This window comes from Ornithodoros turicata, chromosome 1 (assembly GCF_037126465.1).
Source record: "Ornithodoros turicata isolate Travis chromosome 1, ASM3712646v1, whole genome shotgun sequence".
NCBI classification, from domain to species: domain Eukaryota; kingdom Metazoa; phylum Arthropoda; class Arachnida; order Ixodida; family Argasidae; genus Ornithodoros; species Ornithodoros turicata.
Window position 1 is genome coordinate 150,042,441 of NC_088201.1, and position 11,508 is coordinate 150,053,948.

At 47.6% G+C, this 11,508-nt stretch overlaps 1 long non-coding RNA gene across 1 annotated transcript; it reads left to right on the forward strand.

The window, feature by feature from the left end:
- Positions 1-4,593: 4,593 nt before the first annotated feature.
- Positions 4,594-8,465, forward strand: LOC135371009 (uncharacterized). Its single transcript, XR_010415490.1, has 3 exons — positions 4,594-4,679; positions 5,089-5,299; positions 8,435-8,465. It is a non-coding gene; the product is annotated as an uncharacterized LOC135371009 (long non-coding RNA).
- The last annotated feature ends 3,043 nt before the right edge of the window (positions 8,466-11,508 follow it).

An 11,508-nucleotide genomic window follows, 5' to 3' on the forward strand; every position in this document is an offset into this window, starting at 1 on the left:
GCGTCGCGTCATCAACGAGCACAGCTCTGCCATACGTGACAGAAGCTCTGCCGTTGCTGTGGTGTCTGACTGCGGCACTGCAGATACCGTAGTCGACGTACCTTGGGATGGAGGCACGGCAGGTGCCTTCACATCGTCGGCCGGTCCTCTCGGCTCCGTAGGCGCCGGGGCGACGTGTACCGGCCGCTCCTCCGAGTGGGACCGTTCGGGTACCGGAGCTTTTGCTCCGCTCCGGAGGTTGTACGCGCGTGGAGGCGTACGGTCCATCAGCTGTACGGGTCAGGCACCGGACACAACTAGAATACTCAAACAAAACCAGCAGCAAAAATGCTGCCCCAACAAAGCGAGATACAAAGAAAAAAATGAAAGAACACGAAGTAATTGAAGTACCACAATCCGGCGGTATCACACTGAAACAAAACTTGACACACTAAAATGGAACGAAAAAAATAGAACGTGCCACGTCCTCCACGTCATCGAACGAACGAGCTCGGGCCCCACGTCTGGGCGCCATTTGTGGGAACATGTGTTTCCACAACCTCGGGGCGCCAGCCCGTCCGTTCCGTCACCAAGGAAGACACAGCAAGCAAAAGGTTCAAACAACAAAGGTTTATCTCATACCTTGTCACACAGTCACACAGGCGTGATCCCAACCGCGCAGCCTCGTCCAAAAAACCAAGTCACGCGAACCACACGCGCCCGTGTGCCTATATCCCTGTAGAGGAGGTGGTGTTCCCCTACATGAGTCCTGACCGGCGATGATGGAATGTCCCAGCGGGCAGATGGACGTGGCCTCACACTAGGACGGTGCCGGTAGAACTGCCGTGCCAGCGCCGTAGCGCGTGGCAGCAGAGGCGCGTCGTCGTCTTCCACGGGCCGCCACATCACTCCCCCCCTCAGACGCGGAGCGGTGCATGCGGTTGAGGTCCGCGTCGATACCATGAAGAGGAGAATGAGGACGACTCGTGGATGGTGGACGATTGGAGATACGGCTTGCGATTGTGGCTGTTGACGCAGCAGCGGGATGTCGGCAACAAGAGCGCTGCGATCCGGGCGGGTTCCAGTGATGAGATGTGAGTGCTGATTGGTTGGGTGCTTGAGTAGTTGCTGATTGTCTGCTGAGTGCGTTGAGCCCTTGTTGACTGCGCTGAGTGCTTGCTGAGAGATTGCCGCCGAGAGTTGATTGTTGCTGAGTGATTGAGTTGTTGAGGGCTGATTGTTGCTGGGTGAGTGCGTTGATGAGTGGGCGACAGTACCGCGACCGGTACGACAGCATGAATGCTGGTTGCCGCTAGAGAAGTGCCGGGGAGGACCATCATGAAGCAAGTGGAGGCCGGAAAGCCAGCATACTGTGGTCTCCCTGCGAGTCCCCGGTGGAACAGTGGTCCCGGAGCGCCTTGCCTGCTAGAGGGTGGTTCGCTGCTGGTGTGCCGCCGAAAAATTTAGGATGTTGAATGGCCGAATTACGCCGAACATGGTGTTCGTTGTTCGGGTCACCAAATGTAGAGGAGGTGGTGTTCCCCTACATGAGTCCTGACCGGCGATGATGGAATGTCCCAGCGGGCAGATGGACGTGGCCTCACACTAGGACGGTGCCGGTAGAACTGCCGTGCCAGCGCCGTAGCGCGTGGCAGCAGAGGCGCGTCGTCGTCTTCCACGGGCCGCCACATCCCCCTCACCCGCCACGCCCCTCTCCTACGTCGCTCACACCTTCGCCACCTTGCATCGAATAAACCAAACCGAAAAGAAAGAAGTGCCCACATCCTTTACCTTTTCAGAAGTCTTTTGCAATTGTGGTCAAAGAAAAACCACGAATGGTCTCATGCTCAACACAAACGAATACCGAACACTTAACTCTTTCCCAAGAACACCAGCTCCTCCTGCAGCAGTAGCTGCAGTCTCCCAAACCTCTTCGGTGGCGTCTTCTTCGCAGGTGCCACCCTCGTCATCACTAACCTTTGAGCCTAGCTCCATGGATTGTGAAGGCTCGCAAGACGCAAGGCTCGTTTGCGAGCGCGAGCCCCAAGCCCCAAGCCCCAAAGAAAAACAAAGGGAAATCTTTGGGGAAGTAAGATGTCACTCCACATATTTCCGAAATAATTGGCGGCTGTTCGGAAACAAAGTTGCGAAGCTGCCCAAAACAGGCCCATAGAAGAAATAAGCGCTTCTTTGAACAGCCCTGACAAAATACATAATCGAATAGTTTTCCTAGTCGGCAGAGGTTTACTATACACATCATACTTTTCCTTGGTACTGCCATAATTATGGGTGGAACGATTCTTCAGTGGAACTGCCGTGGGCTTATTTCATATCTAGATGACGTCAGCGATCTTTTCGACAAGTACAGTGAGTAGTGATAGATATAGCACTTGTTAACAATGGGCCGCTCAGGTTACATGCGACACGCACACGCACGATAAGATATATCAGAAAACAATGGAAATCATGTATCGATAGTGTGAACAATGGGTTCCCAGGTTTCAATAACATGCGCCGCCAGGATAAGGTAACGGTTAACTCAGGTAAACAATGGGAACTCACGTGTCGATAGTGTTTGATGGGCACCTGGATGCACGTTTAATGACATTTAATAACACGCAATGACATGTAATAACGCACAATGACATGTAATAACACGCAAATGACATGTAATAACACACAAATGACATTTAATAACAGGCAATAACATCTGATGACATTTAATAGTATTTTTCCGATCGGGTTGACGTCAGTCCGTCACCTAGTTTGGTTGCCGCGTCAGAGCGCCAGGTAGTTTCGGTTCCCACCAAGCGCCCTCTAGTTTTCAAGCTTTGGCCGTCTGTAGTTTCGGTTTCGGTTTTAAATGAATGGACGCCAAGCTTGGTTGCTCCACGTGTAGTTCTGGTTTCAGTTTCGAATTCCTAGGTGTTGCCAGGTGCCCTCTGGTTTCAAGCTATTGACCGACTGTAATTTCGGTTTCAAACCGAAGCACGCTAGTTTCGCTGTGACAACGTCAACGCAGGTTTTTTGAATGGTTGCCAGATGTCCCTCTAGTTTCAAGCTTTTGACCGTCTGTACTTTCGGTTTCATTTGACAAAAAATAAATGCCGCGTCACAGCATGATTTCCCCCCCCCATGCTACTTTGATAAGTACACTCAAATAATGATGTATATCAGAGACCAAACAACACTGTATATATTCCTTTTTTATTTCAGCCACATTATTTTACTAATCTTTTATTCAATTAACGAAAGATATGTTACAAATTACCAGAGTCTTGCTTGACTTCATCCTTGTACAGAAGCAATCTGCAAAAAACAAAGGGAAAACGAAACATCCTGTGAATGCTCTTCTCAATCAGGACAAAGTCTAGGATGACTGAAATCTCGATCAGGTGCCATGCAACAACAACAAGCAGCATTATCAAAGAATCGTTTAACGTTTTCCACTTTTCCGATATGTCTCTGATACTGTGTCATGCATTTGCATTGGAGTACGACGTTTGGAAGTAAATAACCCAGTGACAACAATCACTATAAAATAGAGGTGTTCTATACACACGCATTTCCAAACTTGTGTTGCGCATTGCGACAGCATTGAGAAGCATTGCATGACTACGCATTGCGGTTACCAGCTGTGATGGTTTCGAAATAAAAATAACAAAAAATAAAATGGCATAAAGACAAGAGGTATACTCACATCCTTTCAAAGTTGCGTCGTCGATGAAGGTCTGATCGGTCTCAGTCGTCGACAGCTAGCTTATAAGACCCTTCATTTTTGTTTTATTTCAAGGGAAGGAAGGATCACGTGAATGCATCGTGGACAGCTTCTCCTTTCGCAGGAGCAGCATGTGAAATGCGATACCTCTTGCCGACGCGCTCTTTTTTCTTCTTCTTTTGGTATGATAACACAACCGCGAAACACCCGTCTGGCTTTTTCCAAACGCTCTTTGGGAACACCAGCCACACACACACACAAAAAGAAAACGTTATCGCCCTCGCAAGATGCATTTTCGACCGGTGGTATACGCTGTCTGCCACGTACGAGCTTCCAGCAGTGAGTGTGGCACGTAAGAGCCAAGTGATGTGAGTATTTCAAACCATTCTTGTGTTACAGTGTATCTTATAGCTAAATGAAATGCGGGCATGTATTTGTTTTAAATTCTTTTTATTGTTTCGCTCAGATGAGACAGCAGAGACATGGTAGCCGATTTCGAAAGAGTGATACCGTAACTGCTGTGCTTTCCATTCCCAATGAGTCTTGCAATATTGTACACATTGCCGGGACATCGTTCTATTACTTGCCTGGGTTCGAAGCTTATTTCACATAGCTTCGAGCACTCGAAGTTATAATAATTGTGCGCGACATTTGCTTCTTTCAAGCAATGCCATAGTTGACGTGTATCATTTTGCGACAGATTTACTCCGTATCTCGTCGGATGACCATTGCTGAGCCAAAGGCGTACGGCAGTTACTGCAGCTAGACATCGGTGGACGTAGATGTTATGGTCAATCTGAGTCACGGTAGTGCATTTTCCCTGTTTCAGTGTTGGTTTTGTAAATTCTGTTGTAGCTACGAAAACGAACAGCGAAACAGCACTCAGAATGGACAAGGTGTAGCAGAACATCTCCGGGCATCTATTTACCATGACGACCTACAGTAAAATGAGACAACTCGTCATGGATTTCAATATTTATTGGTAAGCGTCTTTGGGTGACAACCTATTTTGCAACAGGTCAATTGTCATGTCGTTTATGTACACAGCCAGGTAATGGTAGCCAGTCTTCATTGCGTAGTACATGATACATAGACTTTCGGCCACCAGTTGCATAACTTCGACGTCACGATCACCGTAATAGCTGAATATGGAGCTCATCTGTTTTCCCCATTCGGAGACCAGGTCGAACGGGTGGTCGGATAGGTGTTCACACTTCCTGTGCACCCTGGCATACATTGTTTTTGAAGACTCCCACACAGTCTTTTTTGCGGGAAGGTTCAGAGGCAGGGACTGGAACAGGAAAATGTCTCTGGTTATCTTAAATGCTGCGACGAGCACTGTGTCGTCCGTTGACTTCGATGAACCGCATTCTAACACGTCATTCCAACAGGTATGAGGACGGCGACATTTTCCTTGGATTTGATGATCCTGGGTAACGTCCCGCATGCCGCACACATCATCACCCGATTGGGACCAGGAATCGCCAGCGTTGGCTGGCTGTTCGACATCGGACCAGTGATCGCCAGTCATTTCGTCGTCGGTGGTGGCAGGTAGTTCTCCGGAACCCAAGTCCTTCTACGACTTCCAGAAGGTTGCAACAGGTACTGCACCTTTCCGTTCCGAACGCGTCTTTTTATAATGCGGTGGCCCTTTCCAGGCTGCACACGTGTTAATTCGCTTGCATAAAATTGACCTTCAATAGGTTCTTCCTGCTGGTCACGTAAGAGATAGGTATTCGGGTAACCAATCTTGACTGCTCTCACCACAAAAATTTCACGCGTAAACGAACCAAGATAACTTTTGACTAACTGGTGTCTAGACTTTGCTTTTCTGACAAGGTCGCCAACGCGAAAACGTGGCTTCTCTGGGGGTTTGCTCGGAGTAGAATAGAGCTTTTGTCTAAATAAATGTTCATTTTCTTTGTTGACATCCACAGGTCGTGCCGACAGAGTTCTATGAACACGATGATTATATGCTTTGACCAGAGGCTGTAAAATTTTCAAGTACGATTTATGTCCCTGATATTCAAAAGCACGATAAAGTGGCGTCATAAGACTTCGAATAGATCGTTCTGCAATACTTGCTTTCGTATTTGAATTAGAGTGGAAGAGAGATATCCCTTTTGATTTTAAAAATGCTCCGACTGACTTATTGGTGAACTCTGTACCTCTGTCTGAATGAATCAGTCTCAAAGTCCCAATACGTCTAAAAGCGAGTCTCAGTCCACGTATAATTTCCGCTGCTCGTTTATTCTGCACAGGCACTACAGCAAGCATACGAGAAAATGCGTCGATACAAAACAAAAGATAGCGAAAACCCTTGTTGTATCTCGACAGTTTCTGAAGGTCTTTCAAATCTATTTGGAATATATTCTTCACACCCAAAACGATGGTCTTCCGGAACTGACGTGGTCGCTTAAGTTCTCTGAAGAGAGAATACACATCACTGGTTTTCAGGAACTTGGCAACCTTCGTCGGCTTTTCACCGATCGCTCGTGCGAGTCGTTGAACACCACCTAGAGCACCAGGATGGTATACGTCCACGTAAGCAGCCATTAGCACAATTTTCTTCCACGAACACGAAGTCCGTCGAATGACAAGTAGGCATTTATAACGGCTGCAACGTCACCTTTGTACCAAGAGGGCGATCGATTGTGCAGTTCGTATTTTATAAGCTCGATGACGGAACTACTTGGAACAACGCGAGAATGACAGATAATCCTTCCCTCTTCATCTATCGCAAATACGGTCTTTAGCATCTGCAGAATGGCGAGGGCCTTCTTCCTGTGTCGTGCGGGAAAATGCGCCAGAATGTTTTCGTCCCGAAGGTAACCACAGTGTTCCTGTTGCGTTTCCAACGTGCTCAATACTGGTTCCATTCTCGAAGTCTCTTAGCCACTCTTGTGATAACCGGAGAAATGGGTCGACGAGGTGTCTCAGGTGTGAACGTAGGACTACTGGCTGATGGCTCTGCAGTCTCCTTTTCAAGTCGAGATGGATGTACGATAAGTGTCGGTATATTTAGCTTGACCAATAGTGGTAGGATCCTCTCGAGATACGCGGGTCGCCACACATTTCGCGCTCTTGTGACCAAATAATAAACAAGGTCTACAACGTTGGTATTTGGTATTTGTTCACCATTGACAATGAGCTCAAACGTTTTACTATTCCAGCCGAGCACGGGTTTTAGTAAACGCAGTAATTGGCTTGCTCTCATCTTGTAGCCGCTGCTCATAAAATTAACGATGGCATCTTCCTCCTCGTCCGCTTGAATCTGTGTCTGCTCTCTAGTCGATGCCACATGATTTGTCTCCTCACCTGCTGCACTAGGCTGTCTTAATGTGTTCGCGGGAGGATGCAATAGCTTGTGCAAGTACTGGATGATCTCCTTGGCCTTGATATCATCAGGCTCCTGTTTATTCAATATCGACGGAATAGTGCTTTCCCGATAGGGAACAAGCTCGTATTTCTGCATAATTTAAATGCCGATTGCTTTTGCGATGCTTTTGCCCACTAAACTTGAAACGAGACCTAACAAGGGGGGCAACAAAAATTGCAAAAACCCGCCGGACTGATGAAGAATCCGTTTAACTTTCTTCACATCTGCACGGTCTTGCCTGGAAGCCAGTGTCCTAATGGGTGTTGCAAAAGGCTGCAATTGCTTTTTAACTTTCGGCGGTACGTCGATGTTTCCTTTGCAGAGGTTCATACAAATCTCCCTGATTGTTCGTAGCTGTTCCCTGCTGGCATGTTGAATCAGGTTGTAACGATCTTCCCCTGTCTTTGCTTCAGCGATCATACGAAGGAAACGAATGTGTTTAAGCCTTTTCATGACCTGTATACGATCTGTCTGTGATCATCCGGGAAAATGTTGGTCCACACCTTATAGTGATCGTTGCTCTGTTGAGACAAGTCGATAACTAAGTATGAGTATGGTTTCTGGCAGGCATCTTTATATATCGTGGGCAACAAATCATTTCGCCCGAAAATCTGCCTGGACAGCATACGCAGCTGGTCTGTAGTGCGTGGTGAACGAAATAAAACGAGAGCCGTGCTATTGAATTGTATTGTGCGATACAAAGGGTCGTTGACAAACAGGTATTGCGAGATGAACACAGCCGTGATTGACAGGTGGTGACACCCAGCGATATAAAATTTGCAGATTTCTTTGAGTCTTTGCCGGTCGGCTAAACAGTCGTCAAATATAAATAATGAGTGGCTATAATTCTCCGGATCTGCAGGGATGTCTTGACTGAAATTTACTTCAGGAAGAGTATCGAATACCGGCTGCTTATAAAGATAGATATACCATATTTGCTTGAACGGTTTGTCAAAGAGGACAGCTCTGTGTTTAATTAGTCGTGCCACGAAGGTGGATTTCCCACTTTGACTAGCCCCTGAAATTGACACCGAGGCAGGCGTCACGAACCTAAAAGGTGCTATCACTGTCATTTCGTGCAAGAGAATGAAGTCTGGTCAAGATACGTTTCGTTAGATAAACAAGTCCGTGCTTGCAAACTGCAGGGAAAAAAAGCAAACTGCAAAGGTAGGTTCGACTGCAGAGTTGACGATGTAAAAAAAAAGAAGACTCCTCAAGGTTGCCATGCTGGCAACTTCTTATATAAGAACTGTCTGACGCTCAGCTCCTTCACTCTCGAACCTCCTTCTGAGGAGGTATGGTGTTCAGAATGATGAAATATTTTGCAGTGTTCTAACATGTGCTCCTTTTGTTTTCAGCCGGTCCAACGTGTCCGAAGGATCATCGTCGTGATCATTGCATCAGTGTACAAGTAAGCATCATGTCTTCGTCGATCTTGCATAAACTTGACAAGTTAAAGAAATGTGGAGAGTTTCAAAAAATGGCGACAATTCCTAAAAACATCAAGTATGATGTGGCTGATGTTACCGAAATTGAAACGAGGTATGGCGAGGCGGTCTACGTAGAAATTATGAAGGATCACGAGCACGTAAAGGTGTTCCTTCCAGCTCGGTTTCATAAACTAAGCACTCAAGACATCGAAGACATGAGGAACACGAGCGGACTCTGGATGGAGAAGAAAGAGCGAGTTGGAAAAGACGGGAAACGTCTTCTTTCGCCAGACATCGTGTTCGGTCAGCCCGAGTAAAAAAATAAAAAGAAATGGTGACATGCCACCTTTGTCCTCCGGCCGATCGGCAGCACTACACAACAGCGCTGGGACTTCAAGTTCATCTGGCTAACGTTCATAACCTTGCAACACCCTGTATCCCATTTTGTGAGACACTCTGTACGCTCCGCAACTATACCAACCGCTATGAGCTTCATCTACATGACAGAGACGACGACGGGCAGGATGTCAGCACATTCTTTCATGAAAACGGACGCTACCTTGCCGGTGTACTTCGACGTTTCGGATTTCCGTTACGCTTTTATGTTTTGCTGAAGGCGGAACTCGGTCGACATACGCCTGAGGATGAGATCATATTTGTCACTCAATTTATTCCTTCGAGTGTGCATACGCTGTGGTCGGAACGAGACGTAGAACGTGCTGTCATTGAAGTAGGCACTGAAGTCACCAACAATTTAGAAAAGCTTGAAATGCAAGGGTCGGGATTTTTCTTATTTCGAATTCACGCCTGCATTCTTCATGTCGGTCGTCTCGCACCACAGCTCATTGGTTGTACCGACTTTGAATTGCCAAACGAATTGAAAAAAAAGTGTCGGTGTCTTCTGAGTGTCGACCTTCACGAGGATAGTGAACAGAACATGTGTTTCGCATTTTGCGTACTTGCCGGTCTACATCCTGCAAAGGGTTCTTACAGACGCAGAGCTTCATCCTACAGGTCATACCTGTCTCAATATGTATTTCCAGAGACGTTTCCTGTAGTGTTCCCGAAAGATGTAGAAATGTTTGAGAAGCAGAACGATGTGAGCATTAACGTGTACGGTTATGACAAAGATGAAAAATATGTTTACCAGATTAAGGTTGTCGACGACCAGTGCAAGAAGCATGTCGACCTACTGCTGATTGACTTCCATTTTGTACTCATTACTAATTTCAATGCTTTGTTCACACCACCTGGTTATTTTCACTGCAAACGGTGTACGATGGGTTTCACCACCTCGGGTGTACTCGCCGATCATCTACTAATGTGTAAACAACAAAAAGTGTCCAAGACTATTTTTCCAAAGAAGGGTGAGACACTGTCGTTTGCCGGAGAGCATTTGATGTCGGAAGTTCCCTTCTACTGTGTATTAGAGCACTGCACGGGCCGACTTTTCAGGGCCCGACCCGGCCCGGGCGCATCGAAAAATGGCCCGGCCCGACCCGGGCCCGGACCTTCATATTTTTATGCGGCCCGACCCGGCCCGGCCCGGTGACCCAGTGACTAGAGCCCGACCCGGCCCGGCGTCTAAGCAAATAGAGCACGGCCCGGCCCGGCCCGTCCCGGTGACCCGGCGAGTAGATCCCGGCCTAGTATTTCCAGCCGCGACGTACGCGTTTCTGGCGATTATCAAACAAATTTATAAGTAAATTTATAAGGAGAGAAGACAAACATACAAGTGATGGCGGTTTAACACCGTAACCGCACGAGACCAAATTAAATCCAGAACGCACGGGGCGTTATCGTTACACTGTCAAGATTTTGCGGAGATAGAGCATGCTGTCGACAAACTGCTTCTCCCAGTCCCTATCCCTCTCACCAAGCTTTGCCAAAGTGATTGTGAAATATGTGAGGAGTGAGGAGCAATGTAAAGTGGCTTGGAGAATGTTCTAGAGGGTCGAATCATATGCATAATGCAGTACCCTTTGCTTGTCTTTGCAAAATATGCACAGGAATGACGCAAGCGCATGATGATATGAACTAATGCGTCTCCAATGTGTGGAATTAGCTGCGTGGCACGGCTGGGCCTGACTCTCGGGAACATATTTGTCGGCCCGGGCCCGGCCCGGCCCGCGGTGCTGGCGTATTTTGTCAGCCCGGGCTCGGCCCGGCCCGGAGCACACAGCCAATAACAAGCCCAGTCCGGCCCGCGGGCCGGGTCGGGCCCGGGCCGGGTCGGGGGCCCGGGCCCGTGCAGTGCTGTGTATACGACTTTGAGAGTGTACTATCACCGTGTTCGGGAGGCGGGAATGTCTACGAGGAACACATCCCTTCATCCTTCTGTCTCCTCGTCATACGCTCGTGCGATTCGTATGTCTTGAAGAAACATATTTACCGTGGTGCAGACTGCGTTTCCGTTTTCATGGAACTATTGCGTAATTTGCATGATGAGCTGTATGCGATGTTGCACGAGACTGTGCCCTTGCAAATGACCCCAGGAGACGAACTCGAACACTCTGAAGCCACTCACTGTAACATCTGTAAAGAACCATTCACTAAGAAGCAGAAAGTGCGAGACCATGATCACGTAAGTGGAGAATTTCGCCAATCATTGTGTCAGGGATGTAATCTGAAACTGCGGATACCACGGAAAGTGCCCATCATTGCACATAATGCCAATTATGACCTCGGATTCATAGTAGCTCATCTGCACCTGCTTCGGAAGACAGACATCAGAGTGATAGCCTCCAGTTGTCAAAAGTTTAAGGCTATAGACATTGGTGTGTTCCGCTTCATAGACTCGTTAAGCTTCCTCAATGCTAGTCTCGACACATTGACGAAAAATCTATGTGACAAAGGTGAATCTAACTTCAGGTGTCTGCGTCAGTTTTTCGCAGAGGAGGACTACTTCAGGTTAGTTGTACGTAAAGGGGTTTTCTGTTATAACTACGTTACCTCTTTTGAACGTTACGACGAGCCCTGTTTGCCATCACGTGACCAGTTCT